The 20,059-nt window shown below is 35.7% G+C and overlaps 1 pseudogene; it reads left to right on the top strand.

Moving 5' to 3' along the window:
• Positions 1-19,800, top strand: part of LOC149229907 (beta-galactosidase-like) — a 76,986-nt pseudogene extending 57,186 nt beyond the window's left edge.
• Positions 19,801-20,059: the final 259 nt, after the last annotated feature.

A 20,059-nucleotide genomic window follows, 5' to 3' on the forward strand; every position in this document is an offset into this window, starting at 1 on the left:
AGAACATATTGACTTCTAAAATCAAACTTCATGTTAAAGTAACTGGAGGGGAACACAACACTTGCATCCAAAGCAAGAGCTCATGCCTCGATATCATCTTTCACATCTTTCTCCGAATCTTTTCCACTTGCTCATGCATGACTCATGCCTCTACCAAATCCCCAATTTGAAATCAAAATAAAAGTGACACAACACTTGATATGGAGCCAAGTATGATTTTAAAAATATAAAGAAACAAATTTCTATGCAAAGTTCTTGCATGAGATATGGATTAGTCCCATCAAACAAATTTTTATTGTTATTTGGTGAATGATATAGGCTTATACTTGGAGATTCTTCTCGACGTGATGTTTTAGATTTAGGCATTGTGTAGTTAGGTAATGGCTACATTAATAATGTTTTCCTTACTCTTAAAATTTCTACCAATCTACTCTCTATTCATTAGATTTGTCACTTTGGTGATGGGAAGACAATATAGTTTTAACTTTTCTCTTCATGATGTGGTCATTAAAGAAATACAAATTTGAATTTTTTTTTTTTTTGGAAGAGTTGATCATAGTTCTTGGTTATACAATTCATTGGTTTTGAGCCTTCTTTAGGTTCCTCCTTTATTGCACATGTTGATTTCTTGAGTAGATTTTTGCATAAAATATTTGGAGAATACAAACTAAAAACAACCCAAAACAAAAGTGTCTCACCAAACTGCCCACTGAAAATCCAACAAAGAGAAGATATAACTACTTAGTCTTAAGCTACATTTTTTTCTTCTAGGCCTACTAACATCGACAAGATAGTATTTATGAAAGAGTCGAACAATATTTGAGCCTTTGGGTGCTTCTTTCGTCCTTTGGAACTGATAGGTTTATCAACACCTGTAGCTTTCCAATATCCAGTGACAACAACTATATTTGGCCTAGACACATTTGGGTACCTTTCTATCTCGGAGGTGAAGAAGTACCATTCCTTACCTCTCGGAAAATGGATTATGTGTTGAAATAGCAACAAGAAATGCTAAAAATAGCATTCCTATAGATAGAATTTTGGGATACATTCCAATTTTAATTAGTCCCTAAATTAAAATTTGAATTTGAGATCAATAACTGTTTGTAAAATAATTAATTAATTCATCTTCAGTTAATTAGTTAGAGAAAATCAAACATGAAGTCTATGTGAAGACATGCAACAATGATCCCTTTGATTGAGGAATTTATCTCTTAATTAAGGAGATCAGGATGAGTTGTACTTTGAGTTGTAATTAGTTAGCTCAGTTAACTGAGTTAAGTCCAGTTAAATTAGTTCCAACAGTTTGTGGAATTGATTGTGAGTTTAGTTAGTCAATTCATGCATGCATGCAACTAGTGTACTTTAGATAACTAAGTATTCTCTCATAAATAACTCATGCATGTCAGTTCAGATAGACACCCAGTTGAGATCAAAGGATGGGGCAGTGTACTATCAGTTGAAGGAATATTCCCTTGAGGATATCTCTTGCATGCAGAAGGAATTCTTTCCTTGAGGATTGTAGTTATTTCTGAGTTTGGTGAGCAATGTGTGAGGTAATTACGCACATGTGGTAGCTTGAGGACCCAGGAGAAACTGCGCAAGGAAATAGGAGGCTTGGAGGGTAGAGGAAAGGCATATGTTTTTTCTATTCTGTCTATGAGCATCATTAAGGGATTGTACTGAGAGCTGGATAGCTTGTGAGCTAAAGCTTTGTGTAATCCGGAGATATTTCTACTTGTATGATAATATAAAGATCGAGGTTTTTAGCCGAGGCTTTCCCTAGAGTATTCTTTTGTGTTCGTGTGTGATTGATTTCTTCTTCATCTGTTATATGTGTTCTATTTTATCTTACTCAAAATCAATTAAGCTTTTGCAAGTTTGTTTGTAGAAGTAGATCAAGTATTTTGCTTTAGTATATTACATTATCAGGTGATCTACGGTGAGAATTTCTACATGGTATCAGAGCGAAGGTGATAAAAGTAGAGATCAATATACAAATAAGGGAGAAGTTCGAAGTTTAAAGTTTTTGATTATAGAAATTGAATTCTTATCACATCTCAAATTTCACCAATGGTGTTCAATGGTTTGAGACTCGAGTATGCCCTGGATGGCAACTCGAATTATATAGCCTGGAAGGATCGTATGGAAGCAGTATTATAGGACAATGGTTTGAAGGACTTCATTGATCAAAAAGTCCCCAAGCTAGTAGCAGCGAATGCCCAAGAATTGGCAGAATGGAAGAAATGTGTGGCTAGAACAAGGAGGATTATTTTGGAGGGAGTTTGAGACCACATTGTCTCGAGTCTCCATGGGAAGGAGACACCGTTTTCAATGTGGAAAACATTGAAGGATCTATATCAGAACAGCAACGATCAGAGGAAGTTGGCGTTGAAAGACAATCTTTGGAAAATCAAGTGTGAAAAGGGCGACACAATCTCTACATATCTGAACAAGCTCACCACCTGCAGGGATGAGCTTGGAAGTGTAGGAAGCATGATAGCTGATGATGACATGGTGAGTCTTGCTCTCCTTGGTCTTCCTAAGAGCTGGCATAGCTACCAATACTCAGTAAATGGAAGAAATAAACTGCCAGATTGGGAATGACTATGGTCGGATATGATGGAGGAGGAGATCAGGAGAAGCACCAGAGATGGATCTTCATCAAAGCATGATGGTGAAGAAAATCTAGCCTTAGTGAGTAAGGCGAGGAAAGGAAAAGGGAAGGTTTCCCATTCCAAATCAAGTTCTTCCCATGGTGGGAAGCAGATTGACAAATCTAAAGTGCGATGCTTTAATTGTCATGAGGTGGGCCATTATGCAACAAATTGTCCACAGAAGAAATCCAAGAAGGGATCCTCAAAAGGATCAGATGGTGAGGCACTGGCCTCACAGTTAGAATTGGATTTTATCCTCATCGCATGCGTGGTTTCATCGATGGTGGGTTGTGTTTAGTACCTAGACAGTGGAGCCTCATTCCACATGACCGGCGACAAGAGTCTATTCAGTACCATGGAGGAGAAGGACCTCTAGATGTGCATAGAGATGGCGATGATGGAAAGTATCGTGTTTCAGGTGAAGGTACAGTTGTGTTTCAGAGGGAACATGGAGATGCTCTCACCCTGATTGATGTAAAGTATGTGCCTGGACTGAAGAAGAACCTGGTGTCCGTCACAATGTTGGAAGACAAATGCTATGATGTAGTATTCAGTAAAGGAAAGGCATTCCTGAGACACATTGGCATGGGACAAACCAAGAGGATTGGGATTCGAGTGAAGAATGTCTACAAGATGGAGGTAGATGATTGTGCTGCATTGAGTTCCAAAGTAGAGTTGGTGCAAAGCCAAGATATTGGTGAGCTATGGCATAGAAGATTGGGCCACTTGCACCATGGAGCCTTGAATATCATGCAGCAGATTTCTACTGGACTTCCCAAGGGTAAAATTGAGCAAGTGGATACATGCAAAGGTTGTACCTTGGGTAAGTATGCAAAATATTCCTTTCAGGATCGAGACAGTCGAGCTAGATCAATCCTGGAGTGAGTTCATATAGATGTGTCTGGACCATTCTCGACAGCCTCCACTGCTAAACAAAGGTACTATGTTATTTTCATTGATGATTTTTCTCATAGATGTTGGATCTATTTCATGTAGAAGAAGGATCAAACCTTCTCAAGGTTTTGTGAGTTCATAGCCTTAGTTGAGAAAGAAAATAAGGGCCTTGCGAAGTGACAATGGTGGAGAGTATGTCTCTCAATAGTTTAAGGACTTCTGTGCAGTAGAAGGAATTAAACAGGAGTTGACGGCACCCCATAACCCACAGTAGAATGGGGTGGCCAAAAGGAAGAACATAACGTTTGTGGGAGCAGCTCGGACGATGCTGCATGACCAAGGCCTACCACTTCATTTGTGGGCTGAGGCATGCAATATGACGGTATACTTGTAGAATAGAAGCCCGCATCGTATACTGGGGATGAAGACACCAGAGGAGGCTTTCTCCGGGAAGAGACCAGATGTGAGTCACTTCAGGATCTTTGGCTTATTGATATTTTTCCATGTGACCAAAGATGCCCGGAAGAAGCTAGTGCCAACAACTGAGTTGGGGATACTTGTGGGATACAATGATACACCCCACAACTATTGGGTGTTCTTGCCTACCAGTCAAAGGATAGTGGTACACAGAGATCTAAAGTTCGACGAGAAAAAGGCCATGCGAGTTTCCCTCAAGAGGGAGCTCAAGTTGCATGTAGAGGAGGAACTTTTGGTTCCTAAGGAGGAGGAGCCTGAGACTGATGCAGAGTATCCGCATGCAGAGGATCCAGGAGTGGAGACATCCACTCAAGCAGAGTCTTCTAGGGATGGGAAGAAACGCTCAAGGTAAGCTGACAGATTGTTGATGGATGCGAGAGAGAATGTGGGACAACCATATTCTCAGCGCAGACAGAGGAGGTCACCTAAGCGATACATTGGTTACAGGGCCCTAGTTGGGGAATGTATAGAGACCAAACCATCTTCCTTTGAGGAAGAAATGTAGCATCCAGTCTGGGTTGATGCTATGGTGGAGGATTATGACTCCATAATTCGGAACAATGTTTGGGATGTTGTTCCAAGACCAGAGAACAAGTTAGTAGTGAGTTCCCGATGGCTATACAAGGTAAAGCAAGCAGCTGATGGTAGTGTGGAGAAACATAAGGAAAGGTTTGTTTCCCGTGGTTTCTCATAGGTTGAGGGGATCGACTATGATGAGACTTTTTCTCCTGTGGCAAGGTACTCATCTATCAGATCGATGTTGGCACTATCAACACATATGGGTTGGAAGATCCATGAGATGGATGTGAAGACTGTGTTCCTCAATGGCAAGATTGAGGAAGAGGTGTACATAGAGCAGCTGGAAGGATTTGAGACCTTTGATCATGAGTCGCATGTGTGCTGACTCAAGAGAGCTTTGTATAGGCTAAAGCAAGCACCTTGTGCTTGGTACACTAGGATCGACAACTATTTCACCGGGTTGGGTTTCACAAAGAGTGAGACGGATGCAAACCTATACCACATCATGGTAGGAGGTAGGCCATTGATCATTGTTCTTTATGTTGATGATCTAATATTAACAAGTGATGATCAATTGATCAAGTCTTGCTAGGAGGACCTTGCATGAGAGTTCGAGATGAAAGACATGGGTCTCATGCACTACTTTATAGGCATAGAAGTGTGGCAGAAGGATGGGGAAGTATTTGTGTCTCAAGGCAAGTATGCCAATGAGATACTCAGGAGATTCCACATGGAGAAGTGCATGCCCATGAAGACTCCTATAACAGGTAACAGGAGGAAGGAAGATGCTACTTCAGGTGAGGTAGTAGCTCCTATTGTGTATCGGCAACTTGTGGGTTCATTGATGTATTTAGTGAACACATGACCTGATTTGTGCTTTGCGGTGAACCAACTGAGTCAAGATATGTTTCAGCCTACCAAGCTGTTTTGGAAGGCAGCGAAGCATGTGCTGAGATACCTCAGAGGCACATCTTAGTATGGATTATGGTACAAATGGATAGAGGGAGTGAAGCTTCAGGGCTTCACAGATGCAGATTGGGTAGGGAGTCCATCAGATCAGAAGAGCACTTCAGGAGGAATCTTAAACCTTGGTTTAGCTGCAGTTTCTTGGTACAACAGGAAATAGAGGGCAGTTGCACTTAGCTCAGCAGAGGCTGAATACATGGCTACCAGTCAGGCAGCATGTGAGGCCATTTGGATGCGGAAAATTCTAGTTGGATTGTTTGATCAGAGGATGGATCCAACTGTGATATATTGCAATAATCAGAGTTGTATCAAACTCTCTGAGAATCTAGTATTTCATGACAGGTCCAAGTACATCGATATCCAATATCATCATCTTCGAGACTGTGTGGTGAAGAGGATCGTGTTGTTGAAGTATGTTTCGACCAAGGAGCAGGATGCAGATATTTTGACTAAGGCATTGTCAAAATGCAAATTCGAGTTCCACAGAGACAGGATCGGGGTGACAGATAATCCCTTTCTTGTTGAGAGGGAGTGTTGAAAATAGCAACAAGAAATGCTAAAAATAACATTCCTATAGATAGAATTTCGAGATACATTCCAATTTTAATTAGTCCCTAAATTAAAATTATGAACTAAAATTCAAATTTGAGCTCAGCAGCTATTTGTAAAATAATTAATTAATTCATCTTGAGTTAATTAGTTAGAGAAAATCAAACATGAAGTCTATGTGAAGACATGCAACAATTATCCCTTTGATTGAAGAAGTTATCCCTTAATTAAGGAGATCAGGATGAGTTGTCCTTTAAGTTGTAATTAGTTAGCTTAGTTAACTAAGTTAAGTCCACTTAAATTAGTTCCAACAGTTTGTGGAATTGATTGTGAGTTCAGTTAGTCAATGCATGCATGCATGCAACTAATGTACTTCAGATAACTGAATATTCTCTCATAAATAACTCATGCATGTCAGTTCAAATAGAGACCTAGTTGAGATCAAAGGATGGGATAGTGTACTATCCGTTGTAGGAATATTCCCTTGAGGACATTTCTTGCATGCAGAAGGAATTCTTTCCTTGAGGATTGTGCAGTTATTTCTTAGTTTGGTGAGCAGTGTGTGAGGTAATTACACACAGGTGGCAGCTTGAGGACCCAGGAGAAACTACACAAGGAAATATGAGGCTTGAAGGGCGGAGGAAAGGCATATGTGTTGTCTATTCTATCTCTGAGTAGCATTGAGGGATTGTACTAAGAGCTGGATAGCTTGTGAGCTAAAGCTTTGTGTAATCCGGAGATATTTCCACTTGTATGATAATACAGAGATCGGGGTTTTTAGCTGAGGCTTTCCCTAGAGTATTCTTCTGTGTTCATGTGTGATTGATTTCTTCTTCATCTGTTATATGTGTTCTATTTGATCTTGCTCAAAATCAATTAAGCTTCTGCAAGTTTGTTTGTAGAAGTAGATCAAGTATTTTTCTTTATTATATTGCACTATCAGGTGATCTACAGTGAGAATTTCTACATTATGTACATGAGGTTGTCCTCCTTACCTGGTGTCCCATAAAATGCATGGCTAGATTCATTGTGACTCTATCTACGACCCCTCATATAGGTAGGTTCCCAGAACATGGATTTTTTCTGTACATGATGTACATGAGGTTTCCCTCCTTACCTGGTGTCTCATAAAATGCATGGCTAGATTCATTGTGACTCTATATATGGTCCCTCATATAGGTAGGTTGTGACGGGCTTGTCACCATTGGAAAGAGTAACAGTGGTAAGATGCATTTTGACTAGGAATTATGTTTTAAAAATAGTAAAGGTAGGTCATACTTAGTACATTTTGATGATCACCTTGAGAACATAGAACATGTGTATGATCTTCTTATAGAACCTACTATGTAGGTGAACATAGCATACCAAATTGGTAGATGAACAATATGTTGGAGAAGACGTGGTTAACTCTTTTCCTTTAATGGAGAGTGAGTTTTTTGTTTTGTTTAATTAATATTTTATTAATTTTATATAATTTTGCCTTAAATTAAATCTTATTAAATATAATCATATATATTATTTTTATGTAATAGTATGTCATAGGTATTGTTTATTTTAGAATAGATTGTGAGGAATTTGCATTTTTTAAAACATGATTAATTACTGATGGCTAAGATTTAATATTTCAAGAATATCTTTTGTCATATACACAATCTAATGGATGATATTAAAGAATTCTCAATAATTTTTTAGTTTCAAAACATTGAGATAATATATGTTGAATTCCAAAATATTATTAAAACCACTCCACTCTCACTCTCTATAAGTTTCATTAATCTATATGTCTGTTTCACCATTACATTATATTTTGTCTATTCCTTTGCTTCAATCGTATGTAAAGGTGAAAATATTCCACTCCATTCTCTCCCGCCACTTCCATTCTCCCCTCTCAGTAGTCCTCAGAAAATGTAGTCTTCAACTGAGCTTGCATGGTGATACTCTATGCCTTAGTAGCTCGTGGCTCAATAACTTTAGCAAAATTTGATGTGACTCGTTAATAATTTGAAAGAGAGGTATAGAGAAAGAATAACTAACAAATAATTTGAGCCTTCGTGGGTTCAAATTAATCAATGAAGCAAAGTAGAGATTGGAAGCTAAATATCTGAATGTCATCCCATGTGCAGACATATGTTGCTTTCGCTCCAATAGATAGTGCCTACCGGGTGGGTGATTAATACTCAATATTGTTACGGTTAATATTGTTACTCTATACATAAATTAATCATATTTTATATTGATGTAGGTTGGAGAATTAATTTGGGAGGATGAAGAGACAAAATATCTATCAAGCATTTCAAATCCCAGGGAATTTACCCCACCACAATTCAATGTACACCAACTCACACAAAATTTTGTTGCAAAACATATGTCTCAGTAAGACATGCTCACTCTATCAGGTAGCTACTAATTAATCATCACAAGAATCCATGTAGTTGTGTGATTCATATGAATGCATGGTATGCCCTCATCATATTCATCCTTTAATATTCTATTAATTTGCAAGGGTCCACTCTATTGGGTTTCACATTTTTCTTTATTCAGTGTAGATATGATTTTCAATTTTAGTGGAATAGGACATCAGGATCGAAGTATGGAACTTCGATTCACTGCATTACTCAAAATCAAATTCCCAATGCAACATTCTAATTCAAACTCTGATCCCTCAGTTCCTTCGGATTCATTAATGCCTAGATGTTTAGCTGAGAAATATTATGTGGATCTTCAATTAAAGTTTGGAGTGTTAACCTCTGATCAGACATTGAAGTTGAATCCATCGACAACTGGAATGGCGAAGAGAAAGTCCAAGTATATGTCCATTTGGAGAAAGAAGTTTGGGAGAGTAATGGTGAAAATGGGAGCAATAGATGTCTTGACTGGGCCATGGAGGTAGATAAATGAAGTACGCCACATTGTCAAATAATGAATGACTTAATTATTCAATATTATAATCCAACATACACGGTGCAATTTCACCCATGTTTGCAAGTATGATTTGTTTTTTAAAACATTTTTTTGCTGGTTGACTCTTGGAAGTGAATTGTATTGCATTTTGAAATCTCATAGTCACAACATGTAAAGAGCCATATGGAAATTCAAGATCTAAAATAATGATTCTCCTCATATTATTCTAACTTTTCTTCTTGCAACAATCTTTCCTAAACATGGATCTCTGTTACTAGTGAAGTATCTACCCTATAATTATTACCTGGCTACTTTCATCACATGACATGTACCAAGAAATTCGTTGACAAAACAATGGGAATGTGTTCTTAATAAGCCAACCAATGTTAGGTCTCAAGAGTAAGCTAATATCAAACTTGATCTCCACTGCTTTTATGACAATTATAATTTTCAAACATATATATGATATTAAGGCTTTCGATTAGAGCCCATGAGAAATAAACCAGTGAAAACAACAAACATGACAAGAATGTAGGCATAGTTCAGTGTACATGTATATAACACCAAATCAATATAGACACTTAAACTCTAGAAATCCCATCGTTCTCTTAGATATGGAAATGATAGATATGCACATCACCGTAGGAATTATGCCAAGTTCTAATCAAGTCAGCCCAAAAAATGAGAACATATTAAAATTCATGGCAATTAAAATAATATTTCATTTGTTCTGATGCAAATTATTCGAGATCTTAAAGTGATATGGAAAATTAGATTTTTGTATCTTAGATAACGGGCATTGAAATTCCAAATTCACTCATAGAATCATGTATGTCCCATGAAGGCATGTGCATGGAAATAGCGCCAAAGTAAAACTTGACTTGCAAGACACTGAAAATACCATTAAAACTTGTTTATTTACATGATTTAACCATATTCTAGGAACTCAAAATGTATCTATGTTGAAGCATCTTCCTACCAAAAGGAAAATCTATGACATTTATCATTTGAATCACATCAATTTAAGCTATTTGAACAAGAACACACAATTTGCAGGTAATACAATGGCTTTTGTATCATTCAACATTAAATTTTGAATATATTCTACTCAATAATTTTGTCAAATGCAGATATGCTTACTCAGAGATCCAAAACATAGATTACACAGCTTACAACATTAAAAATATAGAAATTTGATGTTATGGATAAAAAACGATTGTATATTGCAGTTTTAACCCATTAGTCTTCCTTCAATGTTGTATTCTTTTCGTACTCCAGAAATGACATGATCAAATTCATTTAATGAAATAGATAGAATTATTTTCAACATCTTCTACGGGTTTTCTTTTCTACTCCAAAAATACGAACAAATTCCTTTATTGAAAAAGTTGGGATTATTTCCAACCATCTTCTAAAGCTCTAAATCTTGAACATTCGATGAAGTTATTTGAATAAATTCTACCAAAAAAATAAGCAGAAATCTACCTAGCAGAAATTATTTTCAATGGCTATTCAAAGAGACAGGTTCACTTTTTTTTTTTTCAAATATACTTCTGAAAAAACTGAATAGAAATGTAATAATGCAAGTTCAAATTCATGATGGAGTTGTTATTAATTAAAACTAGGAAGGGAGCCATGAGCAAAAGTTAATGTCAGACTTCTTTACCTGCAGGAATAACCAAACATAGCAATGTTGTAGCATAGCCCGACCACTTTAAGGAGACACTAAAATAAATTTCATCAGAAGTCATTGAAGCTAGTTACCTGGACAGGAGAACTCCAACAAGAAACCCTACAAATAGAGTCACCATTATAAGAATAACTTATGTGGAAAAGATCATGCACTATACCATACTAGGGGTAGTGAATCAACCCCATCAGAACTTTGTACATAAACCATAAACTGTTAATAAAACTTATAAATTGTTCAATGTAAACCATTGGTACCCATCGGAGAAGAAAGAAACATCTGGGTTTACCTTGAAGAACGGAGTCAAGAATCTGGTAGCTTGTCCCATGGAAATTCCACAGACTAAGCAATTACTGGAGAACCTTGCATTTAATTACCTCGTTGCTCATTTTTAGAGCCGTTTGTGACCGGGCTCTACAGGGGAGGATTTCATAATTGACTAATAATTGTCCAATCAATCAAATGTCCCAAGCTATTTCTATCATCTAATTCAAATCAATTATACATGAAGACAAAGATACATATCCTCAATTGACCAAACGGCTACATATCCTTATTTACATGATTTAACCATATTTTAGGAACTCAAAATGTATATATGTTGAAGCATCTTCCTCCCAAAAGGAAAATCTGCGACATTTATCATTTGAATCACATCAATTTAAGCTATTTGAACAAGAAAACACAATTTTCAGGTAATACAATGACTTTTGTATCATCCAACATTAAATTTTGAATATATTCTACTCAAAAATTTTGTCAAATGCAGATATGCTTACTCAGAGATCCAAAACATAGATTACATAGCTTACAACATTACAAATATAGAAATTTGATGTTATGGATGAAAAAAGATTGTATATTGCAATTTTAACCCATTAGTCTTGCTTCAATGTTGTATTCTTTTCATACCCCAGAAATGATGCGATCAAATTCATTTAATGAAATAGATAGAATTATTTTCGACATCTTCTATGGGTTTTCTTTTCTACTCCAAAAATGACAAGAAAATTCATTTAATGAAACAGTTGGGATTATTTCCAACCATCTTCCAAAGCTCTAAATCTTGAACATTCGATGAAGTTATTTGAAAAAATTCTATCAAAAAAATAAGCAGAAATCTACCTAGCAGAAATTATTTTCAGTGGCTATTTAAAGAGACAGGTTCACATTTTTTTTTAAATATACTTCTAAAAAAACTGAAGAGAAATGTAATACTGCAAGTTCAAATTCATGATGGAATTGTTATTAATGAAAACTAGGAAGGGAGCCATGAGAAAAAGTTAATGTCAAACTGCTTTACCTGCAGGAATAACCAAACATATCAATGTTGTAGCATAGCCCGACCATTTTAAGGAGACACTAAAATAAATTTCATCAGAAGTCATTGAAGCTAGTTAGCTGGATAGGAGAACTCCAACAAGAAACCCTACAAATAGAGTCACCATTATAAGAATAACTTATGTGGAAAAGATCATGCACTATACCATACTAGGGGTAGTGAATCAACCCCATCGGAACTCTGTACATAAACCATAAATTGTTAATAAAACTTATAAATAGTTCAATGTAAACTGTTGGTACCCATCAGAGAAGAAAGAAACATTTGGGTTTACCTTGAAGAATGGAGTCAAGACTCTGGCAGCTTGTCCTCTGGAAATTCCACAGACTAAGCAACTACTGGAGAACCTTGCGTTTAATTACCTCGTTGCTCATTTTTAGATCCGTTTGCGACTAGGCTCTACAGGGGAGGATTTCATAACTGACTAATAATTGTCCAATCAATCAAATGTCCCAAGCTATTTCTTTCATCTAACATTCAAATCAATTATACATGAAGGCACATGTGGCATGGGAGGGGAGTTCTTCCCATAGGGAACGCCTTACGACGTAATAATTTACATTTTTTTATATATGTTTTAGTTGCTTTATCTTAAACTTGAGTGCTACTTAGATTTGAAGCTCTAGTGTAGAGATGGGATCCTTTCGAAAAACAGAGTCAAGCATGGAGTTTAAAGGTTGAAGCTTGAAGAAATTGTAGTGATGGGTTCCTTTGGAGAAAAGGAGTCATTCATGGAGTTTAGTGTAGAGATTTGAGGTGCAAAAAAGAAGTCGAGGAAGAGATTTGGTGTCATTCATGGAGTTTAAAGGTTGTAGAAAAAAATTGATTTATGGGGTAAATAGGTTTTCTTCTAAGATGTTTCAAAGGTTGTAACATAATATGAGAGAGGGTTTAGAAGGGAGCAGAGAAGCTCTAGTATATTCCCACATATCAATTAGTAGTTAATATTCTTACCAAGCACTTGGAAAGAGGGAAGTTTGATGAATTCAAAGGTATACTTGGATTAGTATATAATTCCTTCATTACTAAGAAGAAGCATTTAGAATTATTGCTTGAATAAGAATCTCTACATAGGTGTAGTGTGAACATATAAAATGTCATTTCAAATATTTTCAAAAAAGTAAATTTAAAATAGTAATTTTATTTGGGAATTGGTTTTATTAAAAGAAATGAATCTTATATTTAAATATTAAGTCTATAAAGCTACATCTCATGCATGCATGACATGGAAGAGTAAACTAAAAAGTAGATCAGGGTTTTGTTCTTGGCTGAAAGTATAAAGATAAGTCAAGATAGTGGTTTTAACACAAAATTGAGAAATTGAGCAAGTTGAGAGATAAAAAGAGATAGAGATAGAGAGAAAACCAAGCAACAATGCATTTTTTTATAATGCATGCTTCATATAGACGTCGTATAATTTTGTACAATCATATAGAACAATTTCATACAGTCATATGAACATGCCATACAAACTATTAAGTAAGTCGAGCAATAATTTTGTATTTATTTTAGTATTTATAGTAGATTGTGTCTCTAAAGCAAGTTATTCAAGCTCAATTTAGAGTAAGTTTTGACATTCATACAATGTTGTTTTTTAATGGACAACTTGTGAAAAATTATTTGTAATTTTTTTCAAGAATGAAAAAATAATTTAAAATAATTACGTGTATGTAAGAAATTGGTTTACATATTAATAAATAGTCCATTTAATAATTTTAAAAACTTTTTAAAATTCAAAAATATATTTTTAATTTACATGATCCCAATATTAAATAAAAATCCAATATAACTATGAAATTTTGTATGTCATATAAAATGAATAGAGACAAATAAAAATATAAAACGTTATAAAACGTTTAAAGTACATTAATGAATAAACGTTATAAAACGTTTAAAGTACATTAATGAATTTTTTTGCTAAACCAATGAGTAACCAATGTTCTCATCCCACATCAAAATATTTTATTTTAATTCTAATCAATTGTATACAAAGATATAGTGATATAGTGGTTAAATTCTAATCAATGGTATACAAAGATATAGTGGTTAGTGAAGTTTCTTGAAAATCAATAATCAAACTAGAAACTAGAAACTATGATGTAATTACACATTTTACAATTTATTTATATATAAAAAATATAAAACATTTGCATGAAAAAAATTAATCAAAAATTGTTTTTAATATAATATTGATATTGGAAGGTATGTGACAGGTAGTTTGAGGTTTTAGAACTTATGATGATAATGGCACACACTTTGGTTCAAATGTTTGTTATCCTTTCTAATATGATGTGTGGGTTAAGCCAAGGTAACTTTTAATAGCTATAATGGTGTGTGATCTTTGATGGAAACAATAATTATAAGTTTTTGATACAAGTTCTTCTTTATACTCAAAAAAACAATTTTGTAAAATATTTTATGTCATCAGGCATTGCTATTTTGGACTAAAGCTTTCATGATTACACCGTAAGGAATTCCCCTTTGAAATCGACTTCCCTCTAAAGGTATGTGTACATTCATGGGCCCTTGATTTAAGTGTTAGACAATTAAAATAGTTTCAATCATCTGATTGATTCTACCAGTATTAAATTAGTTACAATTATAAGTCTCGTGACCTCGCTATGCAGTAGGTCGATCGCCCTTGCTCACACTACTTCTTGCTTGGCACTACTTCCAGGTGCTACCTCCCCCTAGCTCATTACCCAAACCCTCATTCTTGTCCTTTGCCACTGCGAAATGTTGCTCTACAACTTCTCCAGGGTTTTGTGGTTTCTCTTCATGGTTTTTCCTCATATCACTCCAGTTTACTTCTATGGTTTGAAACTTTGGAGAAAAATACAATTGTGCTCATAGAACTCACAACAATTGGTGAGCTCCTTTTTTCCTTTGTTCTTCATGCACAGTTCGATACAATCGCTATCTCTGACGTAACATCATGGGCTTTGTTGAAAAGCAGGGAGAAAGTTGGGTGTTCCCTTGGTGGCAAGCTCTTGTGCCTTCACCCGACTCATATTTTTCCCACGATGATTTGTACAGGTAAGATGTGGCTTAAGCATTGTTGTAATTCCTTCATTATACGTTCAGGATCTATGTTTTTATTGTTTGATACTAATTTGCTACTCCTCCGTGCAGGTGGAACTATCTTATCGGTACCCATATGCCGGAATAGGCACGAATTGATCACCACTACCCCAGCACTGCGCTTATCTCCATGCAGACTCCCAGGTGTGGTCATTCTTGAGACTGTCTGACGAGGGTTTTTAAATCAAGGTTTTTGTTTGTATTTTTGTAAACCCCTAAAGGGTTATATGACTTCTTAGAAACAACTGGTGTATGTAGAAAGATACTCCATTTTATGGAAAGATGATAAGCTTGATTTCTAGTATTCTGGGTTACTAAACAGTCGTATACTTTCATTCTATAGAAATTTTAATCTTGTTTCTTAAATCTCGAACTATGTCGAGGAAACTTATTTCAATCTTTCGCCGAATGTTTTCATCTTTTATATGAAACTGTGTTAGCGCTGGCTGTGAACTCTTTTAAATCGTTAATTCTTAATTTTGCTATTATGGTTCTCCCGTTAATTAGATAGTTTTCACTCAGTAATGTGAATTTTCTTAGAAGAATTCTGTGTATTTTCATGTGCTTAAATTACAGTTCCTTGCTTTGTCTATGCACTTACAGTTTTGTTCTTACAATGGCACTTAAGCCCCTTGATTTTTGACTATATGCCTCTTAGAATAGGGATTGTTCCCTAGATGTTGTTTAGACAACAGGTTTTAGACCTTTGGAGGGAGGATCCCTCACAGACCTGCTAAGGATGTCGCGTTCGCAGTGGTCTGATTTTTTCAGAGAGGAGGAACATTCCAGAACTATTACATGGTGGATTTTTATCTTCTTTCATCGTCTGCTTGAGCCAATACACATTTATAATTGTGTTATTAATTTCTTTGTATGTTGCAGTACCATGGAGGCACAAACTTTGGGTGGACAAGTGGTGGTCCATTCATTACCACCAGTTATGACTACGATGCCCCTATTGACGAATATGGTATGCCAGAGTTTCCCTTGCCAAATTTTATTCGGCACTGAAAGAGTGTGGGGGAGGTTTTTCTAAAGGATGCACCTAGGTTGTATAGCACTGAAAATGAGTCTGGTTCAATTATCCTTCTACAATCATAAATCATAAAGTTAGGAACCGTTGTAAGTTTGTCTTTGGATTTTTTCTATTTATTTGAAACAATATGTATTCCATGTTTATGTTTATGGGATTTTGGTAAAATTGTAAGTAGTGAGGCGACTGAATTTGTATAAATTCTAAAACTCCATTCACAATTTCATGAGAATAGACCTAACTGGCTTTCTTTGTAAATATGCCCTGCTTAGTTAAAAAAAATTCGATGAAAAGTCAGTCTCTATCTCTGTGTAATCGCAGTCCTCTGTGATCCTTACAGGGAATATAAGGCAGTTGAAGTGGGGGCATATGAAAGAGTTGCACAAAGCGATAAAACTATGTGAACCTGCTCTAATCTATGGAGACATGAATATCATTTCACTGGGCAAAGGCTTTAAGGTTTTTCATTCAATTGAATAATTTATACATAATTCCATTGTATATAATCGTTTAACCCTTGCAAGGGAGTGTTTTTCTAAAAGTTGTTGAGTTGGAAACTAATGACACTTTTAGGCATCAAACATACCCTGAATATGCAGGAAACAATATATATTCTACCATGAATTTTGGTGTCTGTGTTTCCTTCCTGAACTACGCCCACAGTAAGTAGGATGCAATCGTACGATTCAATAGGGTATCTTATAATCTATCTGCTTGGTCTGTCAATGTCTTGCTCGATTACAAAAATGTGGTCTATAACACTGCAAGGGTTAGTGATATTTTCTGCTCATTGTCATCAAATTAGTTGAGGTGATGCTGAAAACTGTGGGATCATGTAAGACCTCTAATCAGAAGTGTATCGAATGTTACAAATTAGTATACAGACTTCCTTAATGGTAATGGAGCAGGTCAACATGGATTCCCTTCATCCTGTTGGAACATCAAGTGGAGATAGAGGAAAAATATCTATAAACTGGTCATGGCACAAAGAATATGTTGGAATATGGGGAGAAAACAAATTCTTTGCCCACAACTTGTTAGAGAAACTTAGCACAGTTTTAGATAAAAGTGATTATCTATGGTATACAATAAGGTATTCTGAACTTGTAATTAACTCTGCATTTGAGACAAGGGGAGATTATGACGCCTTACCCCAAATATTTTTCCAATTAGGAAGTTGGTTTTTATGGAAGTTCACGAATTGTTGTTATAGGATCCTTTCTCAGAAAAAATTCCCAGTAATATCAATTTCATGTCTTCTTGCTTTCTCTAGTTTGTGGTTTTTATCCAGATATATCTTTATAAAGAAATTCCATTCCATATTAATAAGTACTCAAATCTAAGTACTCTGAAGATATGTTAGGACTATTACTTCACAAATTTGTTAGGGTTTTGATTATGTATTTTATCAATACAATATTTATATCCATGAAGATGAACCATTTTTAAAGAGTGGAAGCCAAACAATCTTGCATGTGGATAGTCGAGGACATACACTTCATGTGTTTGTCAATGGAAATTTTGCAGGTGAGTAAAATGTTTAACTTTTCTATGTAATTTCTAGAGAAATTCCCTATTGTTGGTTGATTTGGCACACCAAGAAAGTTAATTTCTTAAATTTCTGTTATATGTGAAACTGAATAATTCGATATAGGATTGGATTGATGGATGGGTTGTTTAAATTCAGAAAAAGGTTATGAACACGATGATGATATTTTATAGGATCTCAGACTAGAGATTATTCAAAATGGGGGTTTACGTTTGAGAAGCCGATTGCACTGCAGGCAGGAGAGAATCATATTTCCCTCATAAGCATGACAGTTGGATTGCAGGTTCAATTCCATACCTAAATGGTTAGAGGATATAAATATTTAAAGAAAAGTTTATTGCTTTTAAATGAGCAGGGACTTAAAATTTTATCTATTGTTGAGGCTATCTCAATCAACTACTTTCGGTATGAACTAACGGGAATTTATTTTTTTGGTGAATAGAACATCATAGCTTTCTTTGATACATGGCCGACGGGAATAAATGGCCCTATGAAATTGATGGGACTTAGAAACGGTCCAATGGATTTGAGCTCCCAAATGTGGTATTACCAGGTATTTACTGCCAAACTAGGTCATGCTATCCATTTGTTTTCTACCCATTTCTAACCTGATTTTCACGAGTAATAATCCCAGCAAGTTAGTATAGATAGGAATGATTACTCTCTGGTCAATATTCTGATCAAGTTTTTCCATGTGTGCATACTTGATCAAAATTCCCCTTCTAACATTGAAGGCTATCAATTTTCCTTTTAATCACAGATAGGTCTGAAGGGTGAATACTTACAACTATATTCAGACACTGGCCCAAAGCAATTCAAATGGATTTCAGGAGTAAACCCTCCTAAACAAATTGCTCTCATCTAGTACAAGGTAATCAATGTCTCTGATTCATCTGCAATATGAAACTATTCTTCTATTTGGAATTTGTAGAATAGATAGGGGATATCAAATACCTTCGGTCACACACAAAGGCTTTAAATCAGTTAAAAGTTTGGACTTGGGCTATTTGCATGGCAAGGTCATTCCAAACACTATGCCCATACTAACATAGATTGATCTATCCTAGTTATAGTGATGGCTAGAGCTTTGCTGATATTTTTCTTGATGGGATCATGTAGACTGAGTTTAACGCACTTGAAGGCACCAATTCAGTGGATTTGGACCTAAGTACCATGAGAAAACGACAAGCATGGTTAAATGGAAATCATATTGGGTGCTATTTTGTTTCATTGAAGGCTCCCATCTAAGTAATCATCTAAATGTGACACGAATTGTGGAAAACCCACTCAAAAATGGTAACCATTAATTAGAAAAATCATTAGAAATATTCATTCCTAGATAAAGCTTCTTTGTATATTTCGTAGTACTATACGTCTTAGAGTATGAGGTAAAATTGCTTTTGGTTGTGTACAACTCTGTAAAATTAACATGATAGGTCAACAATTACCTATGGGGGAACCTTGGGCCTGGCAGACATAAACTAGGGGATGTCTGTCAGTGGACTAGCCTTATTAGTCATTGGCCAGGATTCTGTAACTATGTTGCATGCAAGAGGGTTTACTTAAGGGAAAATGCTCCTTACATTGCCTTAGTTGTGCTATCCTAAGAAAGCTACTCATTGTCCTTTGATTGTTTCAGAGAATTTTTACCTGCTCCAGAAAAAAACAATCATATTGATACTAAACAGAATAACTACTTCAATCAGGTACCATGTTCCTTGCTCATGGCTGCACCCAACAGAGAATGTATTAGTTCTACTTGAGGAAGTACCCGACAATCTATCTGGAATCTCATCCGGGACAAGATACGTTGACACTGTCTATGCCCATGTGTCTCCAATGTTCTTCAGGGCAACAAATATCATCCATAAGCTTCGGAAATCCAATTGGGTCCTGCAGAAATTTCATCAAGGGCTCTTACCATGTAGTGAATTCAAATTCCATTGTAGAAAAGGTATGTAATTCTTTAATACACTATTTTGATTGAGGGAGATAACGGAAGGTCTGCTAACATAATTATTTTTTGTGCAGGCATGCCTTGGGAAGGAGACATGTTCCATCTCTATTTCTGAAGATTTGTTTGGAATCTCCTGTGCTGACAATCTCAAGTCTTTGGTAGTTGAGGGAGTTTGCAAATATTGATCAACACATCTGCTAGGCATATTTCCAAATAAATATGTAAAAATATAGCACTTGCTTTAGATAATTTTATATATGGAAGCCTGCAAAAATGATCAATGACACAATTGAAGACATAAAAGTGTATACACAAAGCTTAACATCTCCACAAAGTCCCAAGTTAAAAAACCAACATAAAAGGAACATATTGGAGGGAAAAAATTCCTGAAGTTTCAGATTGCACTATACCTCAAATCCTTCCTTGTTCAGAACGATTATGACA

The sequence above is a fragment of the Pinus tabuliformis genome, chromosome J (assembly GCF_031772625.1).
Source record: "Pinus tabuliformis cultivar Carrire ecotype Pingquan chromosome J, CPIR1, whole genome shotgun sequence".
In the NCBI taxonomy this organism is placed as follows: Eukaryota; Viridiplantae; Streptophyta; class Pinopsida; order Pinales; family Pinaceae; genus Pinus; species Pinus tabuliformis.